At 37.3% G+C, this 20190-nt stretch overlaps 1 long non-coding RNA gene across 6 annotated transcripts; it reads left to right on the top strand.

The window, feature by feature from the left end:
• Positions 1-385: 385 nt before the first annotated feature.
• LOC126717472 (uncharacterized) lies at positions 386-19709 on the top strand. Of its 6 annotated transcripts, XR_007652614.1 has the most exons (8): positions 386-573; positions 660-793; positions 2657-3954; positions 4071-4109; positions 4223-4280; positions 5741-5821; positions 18521-18615; positions 19355-19709. It is a non-coding gene; the product is annotated as an uncharacterized LOC126717472 (long non-coding RNA). The 6 variants fall into 6 exon arrangements; XR_007652610.1 differs by lacking the exon at positions 18521-18615; XR_007652613.1 differs by lacking the exons at positions 4071-4109; positions 4223-4280; positions 18521-18615 and having other exon boundaries at positions 2657-3654; positions 3791-3941.
• The last annotated feature ends 481 nt before the right edge of the window (positions 19710-20190 follow it).

Genomic DNA, 20190 nt, shown 5'->3' with positions numbered 1-20190 from the left:
TATTAGAACAAAATAATAATAATAATAAATGACTGCCACGGAAAGAGATATTGCTGTTAGACAGCGTTTTGGTTTAGGGGTCACTATAAATTTTGATTGGTTCATTACATCTTCCCAAGAACTCACGAAACACTATGTACTTTTTTTTATTTTTTTCATCTAAGGGTCGATTTGAATACAACTTATTTTTACTAAAATTGAAAATTAAAAACACTATAATAAAATAATTTTTAAAAGTATGAATAATAATTTTTAATGAAAAAGTTATTAAAAAATGAGGATCGTGGGTCTCATCAACAATATCATACGCTTATTTTGCTGTGAACAGTTACGGGTTGAAAAGTCAAAAACAACGGCTGAAAAAAAAGGAAAAAGAAAAAGAAAAACAAACGTAGACGCAAACGATGGCAAAATGATCCGGATCCAAACCGCACCTAAAACACAACCCACAGCCTCTCTGCGGGTTTCTCCACACATATTCAAAATCTCACTCAAACACCGATCACTTCAATCCTATTCAAGTCCTTACACAACCCCCGTCTCTCTCAACTTTCAATGCCTCTGCAATTTAAGGTCAGATAAGTAACAATTTTGAAGTTAGGGTTCCAATTTTCTTCAAAGTAAAGATTCTAATTTGTTTTTAAATTGTCTAAGATCAGGGTTTGCTATCAACTACGGATTTAAACGATGTTGGCTTCGTTGAACCTGGGGAAACCCTATAGAAGATCAGATTCTACGTGTGCTTCGTCTCTTGGCGTTTTAAAGAATGGTTTGTGATTGATTTCAGGTTCAGGTACTATGTTTTTGCCCTTCTGATTGATTTCTCATAGTTCCGAAAATCCCCCTACAAAATTCTCTAAGCAGAAACCAATGGCTGTCTAAGTGGGTGTGTATTTCTTATTTGAATTTTGATTGTGGGAATTATTGTTGATTGAAGAGATTGCCAGTAAAGATTGGGTTTTTAGGGTCGTTTTTGAGAAAATTCAAATAAATTTTTTGGTGTGTTTTGTTTGATTCTTTGTTTTGTTTCATGTGTTAACTTATTAATGCTTTGGGATGTCATATAAACTTCAAACTTTTTTTTTTTTCGTTTATGAATATTGATATAGGGAAAAAATAAACTATTTCTACCCAAAATCAAAACATAAAACAGTTTATTTTATGTTTCAAACTATTCGACTCTTTAAACACAGTTTGCTCTCTCCATCTTTTCTCAATCTCCCAAGTCACAACCTCAATCTCTTTCCATTGTTTAACCCAACTCTCTTCAGTCTCTGCAACTCTGCCCTTATGGTTATGAACACTGCAACAAATACGTTAGGGACACATGAACCATATTGTGAGTTTCCTTTTTGTGTTTTTCTTACTTTATCTTTGTTTTTATTGCTCTTGGTATTTGAAATTTTCTGTATACTTAATTGTATGTGTGTTTGTGAGATAATTTGGAGTGGTTAGATAGTAAATACTTAGTAACTATTTATATCAAATTGAGACTTGAGAAACGTAGCCTGCTTTCTGCCTGATTTTGCTCACCTACCTCTGTCTCCTCATTTATGCACTGCTCCCTCCTATCCCCTCCTCCCACCACCATCTTATTAGGCTTGCCCACCGGAAAAACCCCCACCTTGGCACCTGTAAGTTTCGGATTCACCACCAACTTCTCCTTTCTTAACTGTGTCATCTTCCCCTTGACAGTGGTACCTAACTGCTTTAGCTGCTTTCTATCCTTAACTTTTCCATGAAAGCCTTGCACAGCTTTAGCAAAAGTTCTAGAGTTTTGAGCCTCCAAATAATGCCTATGCACCTGAGGAAAAAATTTTGGAGGACCAGTTCCACCCACCACATATTGGGATGGATACAACATCTTTCTAAGTTCAAGGCCAAAAGCCCTCCAACCATTTTTCTCTATGCCTACAGGGATAATAATCGACCTCCTAGACCTGCCAGCTTTGAGTTCAATCAATAGTAAGAACTGACCAAAAGAATTGGTGCTCCGTTGGAGGGTATAAGCAATGTCACTGTCCCTGAATGTAAAAAACTGTTTGGAGTTAACCCCAACAATAGTGTGTTTGATATTCTTCATCAGCCATTGTGCTGCATTCTTGCCCATGAAGACTAATCTCATAAAGTATTTGCTCCTCTCAAAGATCCGTAGCAAGAAAAAACGTCCCCCCTTCCTCTACAACTAATTGAAAAAACTTGGATTCAATGAAAAAGCTATGAAATCCCCCCATGCTCTTATAGAAACTTATGGTGCATGCAGATCTACAAATGCTTGCAATCCTTTAGCAAACTCAATCAAAATATGAGCAAATATTATGTTCATACTAACGATCATATCATGGCTTTAAGCCAACATCAATTATTTGCTTTTCAATGATTTTTACACTTTTTTTTTTTGGTTGCTCAAAACCTAATTTCCCAACAGCAAGATGTGATTAGGCTAACTATATATTACAAATTGCAGATGATATGCATTTGCTACACCTATTCTTTGAACTTGCTTTCAAGTTTCATATGATTGTATTCTTTAAGAAAACATATATTAAAAATTTGTTGTTTTTGATTTATAACTATTATGCTACTATTTTAAAGTTGAGTATGGACATTTTTAATAATGTTCACTTTCGTGTTGTTTGTTTTACATGTACACAAGGTGTTTGATGAAATTTCTTATGAGTTCTAGAAGCCATAATACATGGAGAGTCGTAAGGAGGAAGATAGGTAAGAAATGTGATGCTCTATTGTTGATCTAATCAAGGTAAGTTGTGTTTGATTCTTATTACTAATTATCAGTTAAAAATGTATTGTATATAAATGTTTTTTAACAAGGGGTTGCTGATATTTCCTAGAGGTATGAAAGGTTTGATTAAGCATGGACAAAAAGTAGATGATTCAAAAAAAAAAATTATGATCCTGCTTTCATGGAGGAATTGAGGACAAGAAGACAAACATTTCATGAGTTTCTCATACACAATTGTAGAACCAGTTCATAAACCATAGAAATATGGAATATGCAAATGGACAAATGTCCATGTACAATGATAGATTTGCTAAGAAGTGTTCATAAAAGAAATATTCAACTTGTGGTGGTGTTCATAAAAGTAACATTCAACTAGCATTGATAACACCTACTCTTCTAAGTTTATGAAATTTTACATGTATTACTTTTGTGATCTTTTGAAATTATGTTGTTTTAGGTTTCTACAAGTTTTGTGTTTATTTTTATTTTTATGTGAACTTTTATTTTGAACAAATTGTTTTTATTTTCATATATTTTCAAGTCAATACCTTGAACAAAATAAATATATTTAATTTCTATTTAGCAATCCCGTACATCGCACGGGTTAGCGATTAGTTCTTTTAAATGCCAACCCTTTCTTCTTCTTCTTCTTCTTCTTCAGACCTTTAGTATGACTAACGCCAACCTCTCTCTCTTCCAAAGACAAATTCAATAGATACTTCAGACCTTCGGCTTTCTAACTCCAACCTCTCTTCCCTCCTTCATCTCTTCCTCTCCTTATTTAAGTGAATCATTCCTTTTGCTCTTCCTATCTTTCATGGTTTCAAAACTCCTCATTTAATTGAATAAGAAAACATCATATTTGAAGAAGAGCTTAGAAATTCTGACAGAATGTGGATGATTCACTTCAGGTATTTCACCTTTGTTCATGTTTCATTTGGGAGTGTTTCTTCTGAATGATTTGCTTAGATTGATGGGTTTGGAGCCCTGTAGTGGGTTTTGCTAATTTCAATTATTGGACGCATTGCTCTCTCTTTTGTATTTCAGTAATTCAATCAACACTCCGTTTCCTTTTGCGAGAGGCAAATTGGTCCAACCACAGGCCCAGGTTCAAGGCCACCGTCAACTTTAATGGCAAGGAGTTGTTAGCTGCCTCCTCTCCTCTGTACGAGCCGTCGATATCTACATCCGCTGCAAGGTCTATATATCAAGTTGAGATATACTTAAATTTTATTTTCTATGTATATTTAAAATTTTTAGGGCTAATTCTTCTGTGTTTTCCTGTTTGGGTATTGTGTTTATGGTCTATAGTTTTTTGTATTTTTAGTTGTTGCCGTTGGCTGTAAAGAAAAGCTCAGAAATTAGGGTAAGGAAAATTACCCCAATTTGTGATTATTTTAATTAGGCCTATATGAAGTTGAGGTTATACTAGATCTTTAGGGAGATCAGAGGAAGTATGTTCCCACCTTCCTTGTGCAGGCTGGCATTGCGAAGAAGGAACATATCAAGATTCGTTGTTTTTGAATAGCTGCAGCCTGTAGGTCAATCTCCTTATGTGGTTTACATTATTCTCGTCACGCTATAGTGGATAGTTTATGATCTGAACCTTAGATTATAGCCATAATACACGTGACTTTGTTATATATACGTATATCTTCTGTATCAATTTGGTAGTTTTGCTACTTGCTGAGTTGTGTGGGAGGGTCATTATGGATTGTACCGAAGCCTTTATCCATACCTTAATCAATAATACTAATTTCTTGTTTTATATAGATGATTGTGCATTGATTGGATGTATTTAAATGTCTAATTGATTTAATTGTCATGTAATTAGGTATTGCCACATTCAGCTGTGATAAATTGATAATAGAGTAGATAAACTAACGAAAAAGGCCAAGAGTTATTCAAACAAGAGATGAACACCTTAATAACTTCTTCTTTCATTGCAGATGCTTGCATTTTTTTTATTTTTCATGTTTGTAGTTGTACAACATTAAGCAGGGGTTACATATAATTCTTTATTAATTGTTTTTTTTTTGGTAGTAAGCTTAATTTAATTACTGCATTTTAAGTTTTTTGGGGTTACATATAATTCTTTATTAATTGTTTTTTTTTTTGGTAGTAAGCTTAATTTAATTACTGCATTTTAAGTTTTTTTTCTCCTTCGTTCTTTCTTATTTTTATTTTATTTTATTTTTTGTTTGCTCCAAAAGAATGTACTACTATATATGTAGTATGTTAGTTGGAAAAGTTAAATATTATGTTATGCTTGGTTAAATGAGATTTTTACTTATATATTTTTTTTTGGGTTTCAATTTTTATAATTTTTAGTTGTATGTTCTGCAAGGCGAGTTTCTTTGGGATTTTGTGCACAATAAATCTCTCTCTCTTCCTCTTAAATTTGCTTATTTTATAGAGTTTACCCAAAAAGTTTTTTTTTTTTTTTTAAATGAAAGAATTTTGATTTTGTTAATTTTTAAATTTTGAGCATGTTATTGGGGTTTTAGTTCATAAATTTTGCAGTTAGAATATTGTTTCAAATTTGGTGAATTTTGAGGAATGTAAGTGTGAAAATTTTATAAACTTTTACTGCTTAGGAAGCCAACTTGAGTCTAACAAGAATGCCATGAACAACTTAAGTCTAGCATGAAGGCCATGAACATCCAGGTAGTTTGTTGGCATGTTTTTGTTTCAATTCTTTTCCTTCCCCTAATATAGCTTTGTTGTTTGATTTGTTTGTTGAAATTGAAATAACACAATTTTCTTATTCTAGATAAAATTGTTTGGGTTTTTATTTTATGTATAGTTTTCAATGCAAATAACATCAATTCAATACACAAACATGAAGATGGAAATGAGAGTTCCTGATGCTCTTTTTTAAAGCTCTCTCTGATTTATTAATTTCTGTTGCTTACTGTTTCAATGTTAAGGATTCTTTGTACTATTGTTTTACTTGTGGGGAAAATTTGATGAGTTTTCTATGTTTGTGTTTTGTAGTTCGTATTGATTTGCTGGATGTGAATGATGATGTGGGGGGACTTAGACGAAGATAATGAGCTACCTGTCTTTTATCTCAAGGTTTTTGTTTTTCCTTTATATTAAGCTGTAAATGCGTAATAATTTCTTTGAAATATTATATAAATTCTATTTATAGTCATAAGTTCAACATAATTTATTTAAAGAAACTCCTATTAATTATTTTTTTTACTGAGTTATTGAATCAAACATGCATCCAAAATCTGTTTTAAATGGAAATAATTCAACTGATGATTATTTACCTTTTTTTTTCTAGACTATAGACGAATGTTTACATTGAATTGTGTACCTAATGGTGCACTCCCACACATAGATAGAGTGGAAGAAAACCATAATTTGGAGTTCTTGAAAACTTATCTCAAGTTATGATTAGGAGTTCTATGATGATTATATGTAACTTATTATAGAAAATGGTGGAAAAATTGAATATAAAGGAAAGAGGAACCGTTTTGGATTAGTGCATGTTGACAAGTTTGGGGTTTGATGGTGCCATAGAAGTTTTAGTGGAAGTCTTTTCTTAGTTGCTAAGCTATCATGTATGTAAATTAGGCTAGATATTGAAAGTTCTTGCTGAATGCTATAGTTACTAAAAGCTATGTTTAGTTACTAAACTACTTGAGATGTTCCTTTAAATTTTGGGATATAAGTTAATAAGAAATGTCTTTTACATTATGTTTTCAAATACAATTTTTATTCAACTTTGATGTTGGTTTTTATTCCCTTTTAGATTTTATAGAGAAGTAGGAACACAGGTTTGTATTTTAATTTTGTGTGTTTTTGTGTATGCATATCCATGTTCCTGCACACAATAAATACACTATCAACTTATATAGTTGCATGGCTAGATAGTTTAGCAAATACCTATTAGTCTTAAATGGGGTTTTGCATTTTAATAAAATTTAATGAATTCAAAGTGGAATTTTGTTAGATAGCACCGATTGTGTTTTCAACCAATTGATTTTTCAAGAAACATTTGACATTTTTTTTAATGTGTTAGCTTATATAACATGCCTCGTTAAATAGATCAATTTTCAAATATTTAGAAACAAAAATGTTCAAAAAGAAAATCCTATATGGTCTTTGCAGTTATTATACTTCTTCATATGCATATTTCAAGTGCTGCATTATGGGTGGTGTTCGTAGTTTTTTTATTGAATCCAAACTTTTTCAACTAGTGGTAGAGGAAGGGGGATGGTATTTTTCTCTAAGGATTTTTGAGCGGAGTAGGTACTTCATGAAGTCGGTCTTCATGGGTAAGAAAGTGGCACAATGGCTGATGAAGAGTTTAGAGCAAATAGTTGTTGGGAGCAGTCTGAAGTATTTTTATTCATTCAGGGAAGGTGATTTAGCCTACACCCTCCAATGGAGCTCCAATTCTTTTGGCTTGTTCCTACTGTTGATTGAACTTAAAGTTGGCCGGTCTAGGAGGTCCATTATTATTCCAGTAAGCAGAGCAAAGAATGGATGGAGGGTTTTTGGGTTAGAGCTAAGGAAGATGTTGGAACCTGCAAACTATGTGAATGGTGGGACTGGGCAGTCGAAGTTTGTGGCTCAGCCTCATAAGGTTAACTCAGGGGTTCAACCTTTTAAATCCTTTGCCGATACGGTGCGTGGGCATGAGATGTAGGTCAGGGGTAGAAACCAGTCAAAGAAGCATAACCTAGTAAGTAAACAAAAAATGTTGAACGAAGCGTCGATGAGCTTACTAGGTCCGGCGACTCTAGAGGGTAGAGTTGTGGGTTCTCGGCGTAGTGTAGAGGAGTTTTACGTTGGAAAGACAAATCTGGTAGGATATAATAGGGGATCTTTGTTGAATTTCAAATAAAATTGGCTTGAACATGGTTATGGAAATAAATGTGAACTGGGGAGTTCTGACTAGGCAGGAAAAAGCTTGACTGTTGAAGTGAATGGGGAAGGAAAAAGGAGGGTGGCATGGAATAAAGGTGGACTGAGGACTTCCTTATGGGTAAAAAGGGATCAGGAGCACGTGCCTAGTTCATGAGTTCACAAATCTCCTTTGGTGGGCTCAGGTACTCAAGTGGGCCTTCCAGTGTTCTTTGGTCTAGAGCCCATTGGCCCAATGAGGCTAGAAGTGGGTGAAAGGCCAACTATGGGGGGCTCGAGACTTTTCAGGCAGGAAGCCCACGCACCGGTGATGTTCAAAGCTCCTCACGAAGCTTCGAAGGCTTAGGACATCACAAGTGCTGATGTCAATCTCGTTATGGAGTCACTGATGCCACTGGTGAAGGCCGGCACGGTGCGACACCAAGCTCTGACGACGGTGGCGAGCTCGGTGACCCAAACCAAGATGGATCATTGTCCGGCGAAGGCATCGATGATGGTAGGTGGTCCTTTTTTCAATGGGTTTCATGCCGAGGCTTCATTGGCGACACGGGATAGGGCCGATACATCTCTTTTCCACACCACGAGGACAGATTTGGTGGCTATTCCTCCAACCGAGCTTCTGGGTTGCCTTGCGGAGACTTCGACGGAGGTTGATAGTCTTATTTCTGGTGGGCTTTGCGCCGATGAGCCTCCGTCCACACTGGGTAAGGCAGAAACAAAGGGTGACAGGGCATTAATAGGTCTTGAGCTTTCCAATTACGTTCTGAGTCCACCGAGAGTTGGGTTTGAGGAATGGGGTGTTTTGGGTGGAGATGAAGGTGATCGGGTTGAGGGTGCAAGTGATATTCAGGGGATAGACACCTCCATTCAGGCTAACCAGTTGGTGTCGGAATTGACTGATGTCAAAACAGCTTATGTAGTTGAGGCCCTGGGTGATGTGGAGAGCTCTTCCCCCTTGATGTCTATTAATCCCCTGGGGGAGGGGGGGGGGGGGTGACGGCTGATTTGAATTGTAATACTAAGGTGAGGAGGTTGGATAACACATCGACGGTGTCTAATTGGGTGAAATATAAACTCCCCGGTTTCAGTAAGATAATGGGGCTTTCTTTGGGTCCACATGAGAAGAGGTGTATTATGGTATTACAAAGACTTGAGACAGGGATTGAGGCAGCCAAGCTGGTGCATAGGAAAGATGTTGCCTACCAAAAAGCTGTCTCCAAGGATAAAACGAAGAGGGAGTTGAGGAATTTGATTTCCTCGGTTAATTATGATGGGAGATAGTTTTCCTTTCTTTGGCTGCTTGATTGAGGTTGTAGTAGGGAGTTTACAATTTCAATGAAGTTAAGAATGGTGTGATGGAATGTTCGAGGTTTGAATGATGCGCGGAAACGTTTGGTAGTTAGAAATTTATTACGGGCATGGAATTGTGATGAAGTTTTCCTTCACAAGAAACTAAGCTTGTAGGCATGGATAGACAGTTGATTTGCAGCTTATGGAGTTGTCCTTATGTAAACTGGGTAGCCTTGGATGCGGATCAGACAGCTGGTGGGGTTTTGATGATGTGGGATAGGAGGGTTTTAGAAAAGCTGGAGGTAATGGTGGGTCAATTTTCCGTATCAATTTGGTGGCAGGGTTTGGGGGATGGTTTTATTTGGGCTTGTTTTGGGGCTTATGGTCTGAATGATAATAACTTGAGGGGGCAGTTGTGGGATGAGCTGATTGGAATTCAGCAACTTTGGGAAGTTCGACGGTGTTGCATAGTATTTCAACATTGTTCGATTCCCTAGTGAACGGTTGGGGGGATCACGACTGACCCCAGCTATGAAGAATTTTTATGAGTTCATTGAGGAGCTTAGCTTGATAGATTGGCCATTGGAAGCAGGGAGTTATACATGGTCGAGTGGCTCGGATCAGCCTTCGATGTCTAGGATAGATAGGGTTCTGGTTTGTCATGATTGGGAGGATTACTATCTGGATATGACCCAACGGGTTTTACCTCATCTTATTTTTGACCACGTCCTCATATTAGTGGAGGTAGGAGGGATATTAAGGGGGAAAAGTCCTTTTAGGTTCGATAACATGTGGCTAAAGTCGGATGGGTTCAAAGATAGGGTTCATTCTTGGTGGAATCGATATTCTTTCTCAGGTACCCCCAGTTTCATACTTGCTAAGAAGCTGAAGGCATTGAAGGAAGATATTATTTAGTGGAACCGGAGTGAGTTTGGAAATGTAGAGCGTCAGAAAAAAGATTTGCTGGAGGCTTTGAAATTATTGGATGTTAAGGAAGGGGAGCTCGGCCTTTTTGAAGTGGAGTTAGGTGAGAGGGCTGAGTTGAGATCTCAAATACAGAACCTTCTCTCATTGGAAGAAGCCTCGTGGAGATAGAAATTGAGGATGCTTTGCATTAAGGAAGGAGACAACAATACCAAATTTTTCCACAAGATGGCCAGTTCTCGGAGAAGGCATAATCATATTAGTATGTTGGAGGTGGATGGGGTTATCTATGAGGACGAATCCGAGATGGCTGACCAAGCTGTACAGTTTTATAAAAAATTGTACAAGGAGACAGAGGAGTGGAGGCCTTGTGTGGAAGGTTTGGAGTTTGATCAGATAGAGGGATTGGAGAGGGATTGGCTTGAACGGAGGTTTGAACAGGAGGAGGTTCTTTGAGTTGTCAAGGAGACGGAAGGAGATAAAGTACCAGGTCCTGATGGCTTCTCTTTGGCTTTCTATCACCATTGTTGGGAAGTTGAGGAAAGAGATGTCTTAGTCGTGTTTGAAGAGTTTTATCAACATAGTAAGTTTGAAAAATCTATGCAACTGTGATAGCCTTAATCCCTAAGAAGAATGGTGCTTCCAATATTCGAGATTTTAGACCTATTAGTTTGGTGGGGAGTGTTTACAAGATTTTGGCTAAGGTGTTGGCAAACCGCTTGAAAGAGGTTTTGGATCAGCTGATATCGGAGTCTCAGAACAATTTTGTGGGTGGTAGACAGATACTTGATTCAGTTCTCATTGTTAATGAGTGTGTTGATAATAGGGTGAAGAGTAAGATTTGGGGGGTTATTTGTAAATTAGATATTGAGAAAGCCTATGACCATGTGAATTGGGAGGCCCTTCTTGATTTGATGAAGAGAATGGGATTTGGGGTGAGGTGGTGTAGGTGGATCCGCACTTGTATATCTACAGCCCAATTCTCTGTCTTGTTTAATGGGTCTCCAATTGATTTTTTTGGGAGCTCGAGGGGGTTGAGACAAGGGGACCCGCTACCCCCCTTGTTGTTTCTAGTTATGATGGAGGTCTTCAGTAAGATGATGAAAGGAGCTGAAGGGGCTGGTTTGTTTTGAGGCTTTAGGGTTGATGGTATATGGGGTGGAGGGGTATGTGTCTCGCATCTTTTGTTCGCAGATGATACGATTCTATTTTGTAATGCTGATGAAGGGCAGATTCTACATCTTAGGATGCTTCTTCTTTGTTTCTAGGCAGTGACTGGTTTAAAGGTTAATGTGCTGAAGAGTGAGATGGTTCCCATTGGGGAGGTTGATAATGTCCATGTCTTGGCAGAGTTTTTGGGATGTTGGATTGGGTCTTTGCCCATAACCTATCTTGGTATGCCATTGGGGGCGTCCCGCAAGTCCCCTAATGTTTGGAATCCTATCTTGGAGAAAATTGAGCTCAAGTTGGCTGGTTGGAAGAAGTTGTATTTGTCAAAAGGTGGAAGACTAACGTTGCTTAAAAGCACTTTATCTAGTCTCCCCACTTATTATTTGTCTCTTTTTACCATCCCTACGCATGTGGCCAATAAAATTGAGAGGTTGCAAGGGGATTTTTTGTGGGGGGACTCCAAGTTACACTTGGTGGGGTGGGATAAGGTATGTGCACCTTTGAAAAATGGTGAGTTAGGAGTGAGGAAATTAACTACTTTTAATAAAGCCTTACTAGGGAAGTGGTTATGGAGGTTTGGGATTGAGTAGACAAGGCTTTGGAGAAGGGTTGTAGCTCTCAAGTTTGGGGAAGAATGAGGGGGATGGACTTCCAAGCTAGGTAGAGGGGTTCATGGGTGTGGCTTGTGGAGAAGTATCCGCATGGGATAGGAGGATTTTAGCAAGAATATTCGCTTTGAGGTAGGGGTGGGGGATAGAGTGAAGCTTTGGATAAATCAATGGTGCGGGGATTCTCCACTTCAATTGACTTTTCTGAATGTGTATGGGATTGCATCCAATAAAGGGGCATCGGTGGTCGCTTCTCTTGAACGGTTGGGGATAGAGGAGCGGAGAAGCTGGGATGTTCATTTTACTTGGAGGCCAAATGATTGAGAAATGGGTGGTGTGGATGATTTTCTCCGTACCTTGGGCTCAAATCTACCTCCCATTGAGAACGGAGATCGTATGTGATGGAAGTAGACAAAGAATGGGGACTTTGATATTTGATCGTTCTACAATAAGTTAAGAAGCCCCTTGCCCATTATTTTTCCTTGGAAAGGTGTTTGGAAGGTTAAGGCTCCTCGGAGTGTTTCCTTTTTTGTGTGGACTGCTGTATGGGTTAGGATCCTTACAGGTGATAATTTATGGGGTAGAGGGTTAGATTTTGTTGACTGGTGTATCATGTGCCGCAGTAATGGGGAGACAGTGGATCATTTGTTACTACATTGTAGAAAGGCTTATTGGTTGTGGACTTTGGTGTCTAGATCCTTTGGGTTCTCTTGGGTCTTGCCAAGATCGGTTGCGGATACTCTATTTGGTTGGTGGAATTGGCTTGGAAAGCATTTGTTTAGCATTTGGAATTTAGCCCCATTATGCTTGATGTGGTGTCTTTGGAGGGAGCGAAATAGGAGGATGTTTGAGGACATGGATAGTTCGGTTGACTAGCTATTGGCCTCCTTCAGTGGCACTTTGTTTGACTGGTTTAGGGCTTGGGGACTCACCTCTAGTGATTCTCTCCCTATGTTCCTTTGCTCCCTCCTGTGTACTTAGTATCTTTTCCTTTCTTTATCTTTAGACTCTTTCTTTTCCCTTTGTATTTTTCTCTCTGCCTTATGTTTTTCTGCATAAGTTAGTGTTCTTGAATATAAACCTTTATTACCTATCAAAAAAAATATTTAGGAACAAATTATGAGTAGCATGTAACTTTGCAATATGAACTAAACATTAGACTTGCATCTCTCTTTTCCAACTACAAAATGTACCAATATTGAGAAACACTATTTGAAAGGAAATTTAATTAGAAAATAATTGTGCTTGCTAAAGGAGGAGTAAAGATTCATAAATTTATTTTTGTGAGTCTGGAATGAAGTATTTTTAAAGGTTATGATTATGGATTCATCAAACTTGCAACATTTAACCATTTAAACTTGCTGTTTAAGTACATGAATAATAGGAATTAATCTTACAGCTTTCATCAATCTAGAGGAAGATGAATTAAAAAAAATGAATTTCTTGAACATTTTTCTGAATTTTCCCGTGTATCGCATGGGTTAGTTACTTGTTAAAACATAATTTCCATGTCAAAGCATTAAAACCCAACAGTTTTGCTACAATTAATTTTAGAGAGTAAATGAACATACATTTAACACTAGCATATAGAATTGTAGATTTGACATACTAGCTAAAGCAGAAGTATGTTGAACTCACACAAATACTGACCTGGTCCTGCAACTCCACCACTTCCTGGTTTTTTTTAACTAAATGTAAATCTCTGACAAAATCCTGCAAAAATAATACGTTCAAAAGATAAATATTCACAAGTCAATGAACAAGCAAACTTGTTGCTAAAACCAGCCAATTAAATTAAATAAGCAAAAAAAATTCATTATTAACCCTTATATCTTCTATCTGCTTGTCTCTTTCTTTAAGTTCCTCATTCAGTTCATCTATCTCCAATTCCATCTATACAAGGAAAATACAAACACAGAATAATCCGTCAGCTTTGTTAGAATCACCTAATGAACCCCAAACACAGGAAATACAGAGATAAGCAAGAATAATTCATTATTAACCTTTATGTATTCTATCTGACTGTCTCCTTTTTCAAGTTCCTCATTCAATTCATCTCTCTCCATTTCAATTTCAGTCTATACAAGGAAAATACAAACACAGAATAATCTGTCAGCCTCATTAGCATCATCTAATGAATCCCAAACACAGAAAATACAAAGGCCCAAATATCATAAGCAAGAGGACAATGTAACAGTAAATGATCCACAGACCTTAGAATACACTTACATGCAACAGCAATTAATAAGATCAACTAGTGTCAAGATTTTTCCCAAAGAAGCTGTTCACACAAAAATACTCGTCCACAGAAAATGACCTCAACATGCACCCATTTTTATAAAGAACGGACTGTGAGCTTATAATTACCATTCAACATCCATCTCAGCCAGATGCTCCAACTTACAATCATGGAAATCTCAAATAAATCTAAGGTTCCATTGACGTGGTCCATCCATCCCCCCTCTTAAATTCAAGGGGGAAGATTACTCATCTTTATAGTCAGTTATCAAATATAAATTAGGATACAAATCCTTTAGCACCTGCCCCCATGCTACTCATCATGTTAGAATTTGACCTTCCTCCTTTTCCCTATTTGAAATAGATATTATCAACAAATTTCTTCCAACCAGCTCTTATACCTTTCCAAAGACCACAATCATAATGTCTTCTAACCACCTCAAAAGTCCAATCCCCCAATGACACCCATATTACATCCCAATAAAGTGTCTTCAAAACTGATGGCTCTCCTCATCAAACCTTCATAACCACCCAACAAAAATATATTAGTAGTATCAACTTCTTCATCCTCAAACCCCAGATGGGATACCGCATTCAAGTGGCATGTGAATTCCCCATCTTCTAATCCCATATAATATTCCATTGAAGCTTTCCATTCTATTTTTTTTTTTTTTTGATAGGTAATAAAGATTATATTCAAAAACACTACCTTATGCAAAAAAACATAAGGCAGAGAGAAAAATACAAAGGGAAAAGAAAGAGTGTAAAGATAAAGAAAAGGAAAGATGCTAAGTACATAGGAGGGAGCTAGGGAACATAGGGAGAGAATCACTAGAGGTGAGTCCCCACGCCCTTACCCAGTCAAACAAAGTGCCACTGAAGGAGGCCAATAGCTGGTCATCCGAACTATCCATGTCCTCAAACATCCTCCTATTTCGCTCCCTCCAAAGACACCACATCAAGCATAATGGAGCTAAATTCCAAATGCTAGACAAATGCTTTCCGAGCCAATTCCACCAACCAAAAAGAGTATCCGCAACCAATCTTGGCAAGACCCAAGAGAACCCAAAGGCTCTAAATGCCAAAGTCCACAATGTAGTAACAAATGATCCACCGTTTCTCCATTATTGCGGCACATGATACACCAGTCAACAAAATCCAACCTTCTACCCATCAAATTATCACCTGTAAGGATCCTATCCCATACAGCAGTCCACACAAAGAAGGAAACACGCCAAGGAGCCTTAACCTTCCAAACACCTTTCCAAGGAAAAATAATGGGCAAGGAGGAGCTTCTTAACTTATTGTAGAACGATCGAATATCAAAGTCTCCATTCTTTTTCAACTTCCATCGCATACGATCTCCGTTCTCAGTAGGAGGTAGATTTGAGCCCAAGGTACGGAGAAAATCATCCACATCATCATTTCCCAATCATTTGGTCTCCGAGTAAAATGAACATTCCAGCTTCTCCGCTCCTCTATCCCCAACCATTCAAGAGAAGAGGCCACCGATGCCCCTTTATCGGAGACTATCCCATACACATTTGGAAAAGTCAATTGAATTGGAGAATCCCCACACCATAGATTTGTCCCAAATCTTCACTCTATTCCCCACCCGTACCTCAAAGCGAATATTCTTGCTAAAATCCTCCCATCCCATGCGGATACTTCTCCATAAGCCACACCCATGTACCCCTCTACCTAGCTTGGAAGTCCATCCCACCCCATTATTCCCCAAACTTGAGAGCGACAACCCTTCTCCAAAGCCTTGTCTCCTCAATCCCGAGTCTCCATAACCACTTCCCTAGCAAGGCTTTATTAAATGTAGTTAATTTCCTTACTCCTAACCCACCATTTATCAAAGGTGCACATACGTTATCCCATCCCACCAAGTGTAGCTTGGAGTCCCCCCACAAGAAATCCCTTTGCAACCTCTCAATTTTATGGCCACATGCGTAGGGATGGTAAAAAGAGACAAGAAATAAGTGGGGAGACTAGATAAAGTGCTTTTAAGCAACGTTAGTCTTCCACCTTTTGACAAATACATCTTCTTCCATCCGGCCAACTTCCGCTCAATTTTCTCCAAGATAGGATTCCAAACAGTAGGGGACTTGTGGGACGCCCCCAATGGCATACCAAGATAGGTTATAGGCAAAGATCCAATCCAGCATCCCAAAAACTCTACCAGGACATGGACATTAGGAACCTCCCCAATGGGAACCATCTCACTCTTCAGCACATTAACCTTTAAACTTGTCACTGCCTGGAAACAAAGAAGAAGCATCCTAACATGTAGAATCTATTTCTCATCGGCATCGCAAGACAGAATCGTATCATCCGCAAACAAAAGATGCGAGACACATACCCCTCCACCCCGTTTGCCATTAACCCTAAAGCCTCGAAACAAACCAGCCCCTTCAGCTCTTTTCATCATCTTATTGAAAACCTCCATTATAACCAGAAATAACAAGGGGGATAGTGGGTCCCCTTGTCTTAAACCCCTCGAGCTCCCAAAAAAATCAGCTGGAGACCCATTAAACAAGACAGAGAATTGGGCTGTAAATATACAAGTCCAGATCCACCTACACCACCTCACCCCAAATCCCATTCTCTTCAGCAAATCTAGAAGGGCCTCCCAGTTCACATGGTTATAGGCTTTTTCAATATCTAATTTACAAATAACACCCGGAATCTTACTCTTTACCCTACTATCAATACACTCATTAGTAATGAGAACTGAATTAAGTATTTGTCTACCACCCACAAAACTGTTCTGAGACTTCGATATTAGCTGATCCAAAACCTCTTTCAGGCGGTTTGCCAACACCTTAGCCAAAATCTTGTAAACACTCCCCACCAAACTAATAGGTCTAAAGTCTCAAATATTGGAAGCACCATTCGTCTTAGGGATTAAGGCTGTGAAAGTTGCATTAAGAGATTTTCAAACTTGTTGTGTTGATAAAACTCTTCAAACACGGCTAAAACATCTCTTTCCACAACTTCCCAACAATGGTGATAGAAAGCCAAAGAGAAACCATCAAGACCTGGAGCTTTATCTCCTTCCATCTCTTTAACAACTCGAAGAATTTCCTCCTGCTCAAACCTTTGTTCAAGCCAGTCTCTCTCTAACCCCTCTATCTGATCAAGCTCCAACCCTTCCACACAAGGCCTCCACTCCTCTGTCTCCTTGTACAATTTTTTATAAAACTATACAGCTTGGTCGGCCATCTCGGATTCGTCCTCATAGGTAACCCCATCCACCTCCAACATACCAATATGATTATGCCTTCTCCGAGAATTGGCCATCTTTCCATTCTATTACCAATATGTGTAGCTAGAGCAATGTTTGAGCAATACATGTAACTTTCTTGGCTGTTGGACCAAATAAAAGAACCTCCTAAATGAAGATCAAATGGATTTTCATTGAAAGATGAAATTAAGAAATGTAACATATCATAAGAGTACGTCTTGCACCCTAATCTTTCAATACCACATTAAAATCCCTAGCACTGCACCAATCCCCACCCATTTTGCATACACCTAAAATAGTTCCTCCCATAATCCACTCTTAGATTGTTACCATTTGGACCATACACTCTTAAGCACACCCAATCAAAACCATCTACAACATTTTTTGAACAGGATACAGAAAATCTTCTCACCACCACATCAATGCTTTCAATCACCCTTTTGTTGCACAAATCACAATTCTGCCTACTGTATTGTTAGCATATAATGTTACTGATGTTGGACAAATAGAGAAATTTCTCTACATGTGGATTTAGGGTTAGAAGAATTTGTGCATCAATGGTTTAGAATTGTTGAAGGAAGGGTTATGGTATTGTGTTAGGAATTAAATGAGTTATTTGATGGCAATTTGGTGGAATATAGAATGTGAGGTTTTAGGATTTTGAATGACAAAGGAAAAGATGGGATTGTATGATGTTTAAAGGCTGTATCAACGGTATCTGTGAACAATAAAGAGAAGAAGAAAAGTGAGAAGAAAACTGGAGAAAAGAACACATAAAGGCCAACATGCCTTAATGCTTAGAACACTTAATAATTTTATTAGTCAACTCCATCCTTCTTTGATTACAGTTAACACAAGTATGTACAAATGACTCTTTCTTGTATTAATAATATTAGACCTCTTATTGTGACTAGTAAATTGAAACCAATTAAAGGCTAACTTGGACCCCAAGAATATAAAACCAAACTTTTTCACTTGATTTACTTATACCCACATCAACTTTCATTGGTAATTTAAACATGCACCCAATGGATCTTGAAACTTCTACACACATCCTAATTCACCATGGACGATTTCAGAGTCATCTAAAAATCCTCGTTGCCATGACCTCATTATTCCACTTTGCATACTCACTTATATTCATGATTTTTTCTTTGATGGCCTGAAAAGTGACAACACCTAATCCTCAAAACCTTCAATTGATGTACCCTTATCTACTAAAACCCTTCATGTTTTCAACACCATTCGAATTCTAAACCCCAATATATATATATATATATATATATATATATATATACATATACCATTAAAAAAAAGTTCTGTTTGAGTTCAAATACTAGGCCTTAGCCACATACAATTACTGCTCTTTTAAAAAAGAAAACTACTTATCCTTATTATCACTTATTATTATTGCAGAGAGAATCTATAAATTCTTCATGCTTCTTGGAAGCTCATTCCAGGCCAATTTTTCCCAAACATTTGACTCCACTTGCAACAAGGACAGTTCAAGTGTATTTAACTCTCTCTTGGATTCATGTATCATTGAATGATTTTAATTCCAAATATGTAGTTTCATTCTTCTAACTCGATTATACTGGGTAATAAAAAATTACTAGTTTTTTTTTTTTTTTTTTTTCTTTTCTTTTTTTCTGGGTTTGTAGGTGGAAAAGCAAATCCTTGAAGCAATCTAACTCTTAAGATCATTTATGAGATATCAAAGTTTTTTTTTCCCTCCTATCTACTAGCTTCGATTTTTAGATCGAAATGTTTGACTGGTGTTAATTTGGCTCATCAGTGAACATTTTCTATTACCTTTAATATTACATGCATAGAAAAATTTAGAATGTATAGATCTTTTTGAAGGACTTGCCCAGGAAGTACATTGGTTGAATCAAGTTAAGAATTCAGAGGGATTGAATAGAAAGAGCATTATAAAATAAAATCTTAACTCTTATCTTTCCAGTGATCCTCTCACGCAATTTTTTTCTGAGAAAAGTAGAAGGTCTATATCCTCTCATCTTTCCTGTAATCCTCTCACGCAATTTTTTTATGAGAAAAGTAGAAGGTCCCTCTCCCACAGGATATAATCTTTACACCCCTAGCTTTGTAAGTCAATAAGAAGAATTGTCAATTTTTTTTTTTTTTTTGGCTTGTCTATCATACAGAGCATTCAATTGGTTCACTTTTTTTGGTTGAAACATACATGTAGCCAGTTTTCTAGAATGATGCTGCTAAAGTTTTGGATTTCAGGTATCCAGAAGTTCAGGCGACGCCAATGAAGGGGAAGAGTGTGTTCAAGGATCCATGACTTGGAACTAAAGTGCTATATTAGTATATCTTTGGTATTACTTTAGTTTGCCTGTGGATATGGCTGTCGGATGTGGTGTGTATTAGTAAGTTATGGCTAATTGTAATCTGTGTAATCTTTTTTCTCCACATATTGGTAATTTTTTGTTCTCTGAGCTCTTTTTACTCGTTAATTTTTCTATCGTTTGAGCAAACCTAAGCTTGACGAGACTTTGGGCTTTGTCAGTAGTTTCTATTGGTAATTTATACCCACACAAAAATTCAGGATTAATCCAGCAATTGAATGAGATGAAGTCAACTGGTATTTGTAAATCTCAATATAGTTCGCAGCCAATCCCAAACCTGGAGAAAAGAGAGGTTGCAGTGGTTGAAGGCCAGTGTAAAAAAATTGGTTACTTTTCATGAGTCGATGAAAAATGCATAATAACTCTGATTGGTTTGCCGATAGTCCACAACTAATTAAGACTTTTAATGTATTAGTTTAGGAAAAATATAAAATAAATTTGGCATTTATAGAAAAGTAAGTTTCATTCCTGCGAGTAAAACTTGTGCAAAGTTTTTCTTGATAGTGTTGAAACTTTTGAGGAATGCAATTACCACTAACTTAATCATGGTTTTTTTTTTAATTGACAAATGGCTACAGTCAAATTATGAAAAACTAGGCTTTAGGTGAATAATTTTTTGTGCTACATCTTAAAAAGAGAAGATTTAACATGCATAGTGTAGAACCATTCAATGTAACTTATGTTGTACAAATTCTAATTCTAATTATATAAGCC

This window comes from Quercus robur, chromosome 3 (assembly GCF_932294415.1).
Source record: "Quercus robur chromosome 3, dhQueRobu3.1, whole genome shotgun sequence".
NCBI lineage: Eukaryota > Viridiplantae > Streptophyta > Magnoliopsida > Fagales > Fagaceae > Quercus > Quercus robur.
This window is presented reverse-complemented; position numbering and strand designations above follow the sequence as displayed.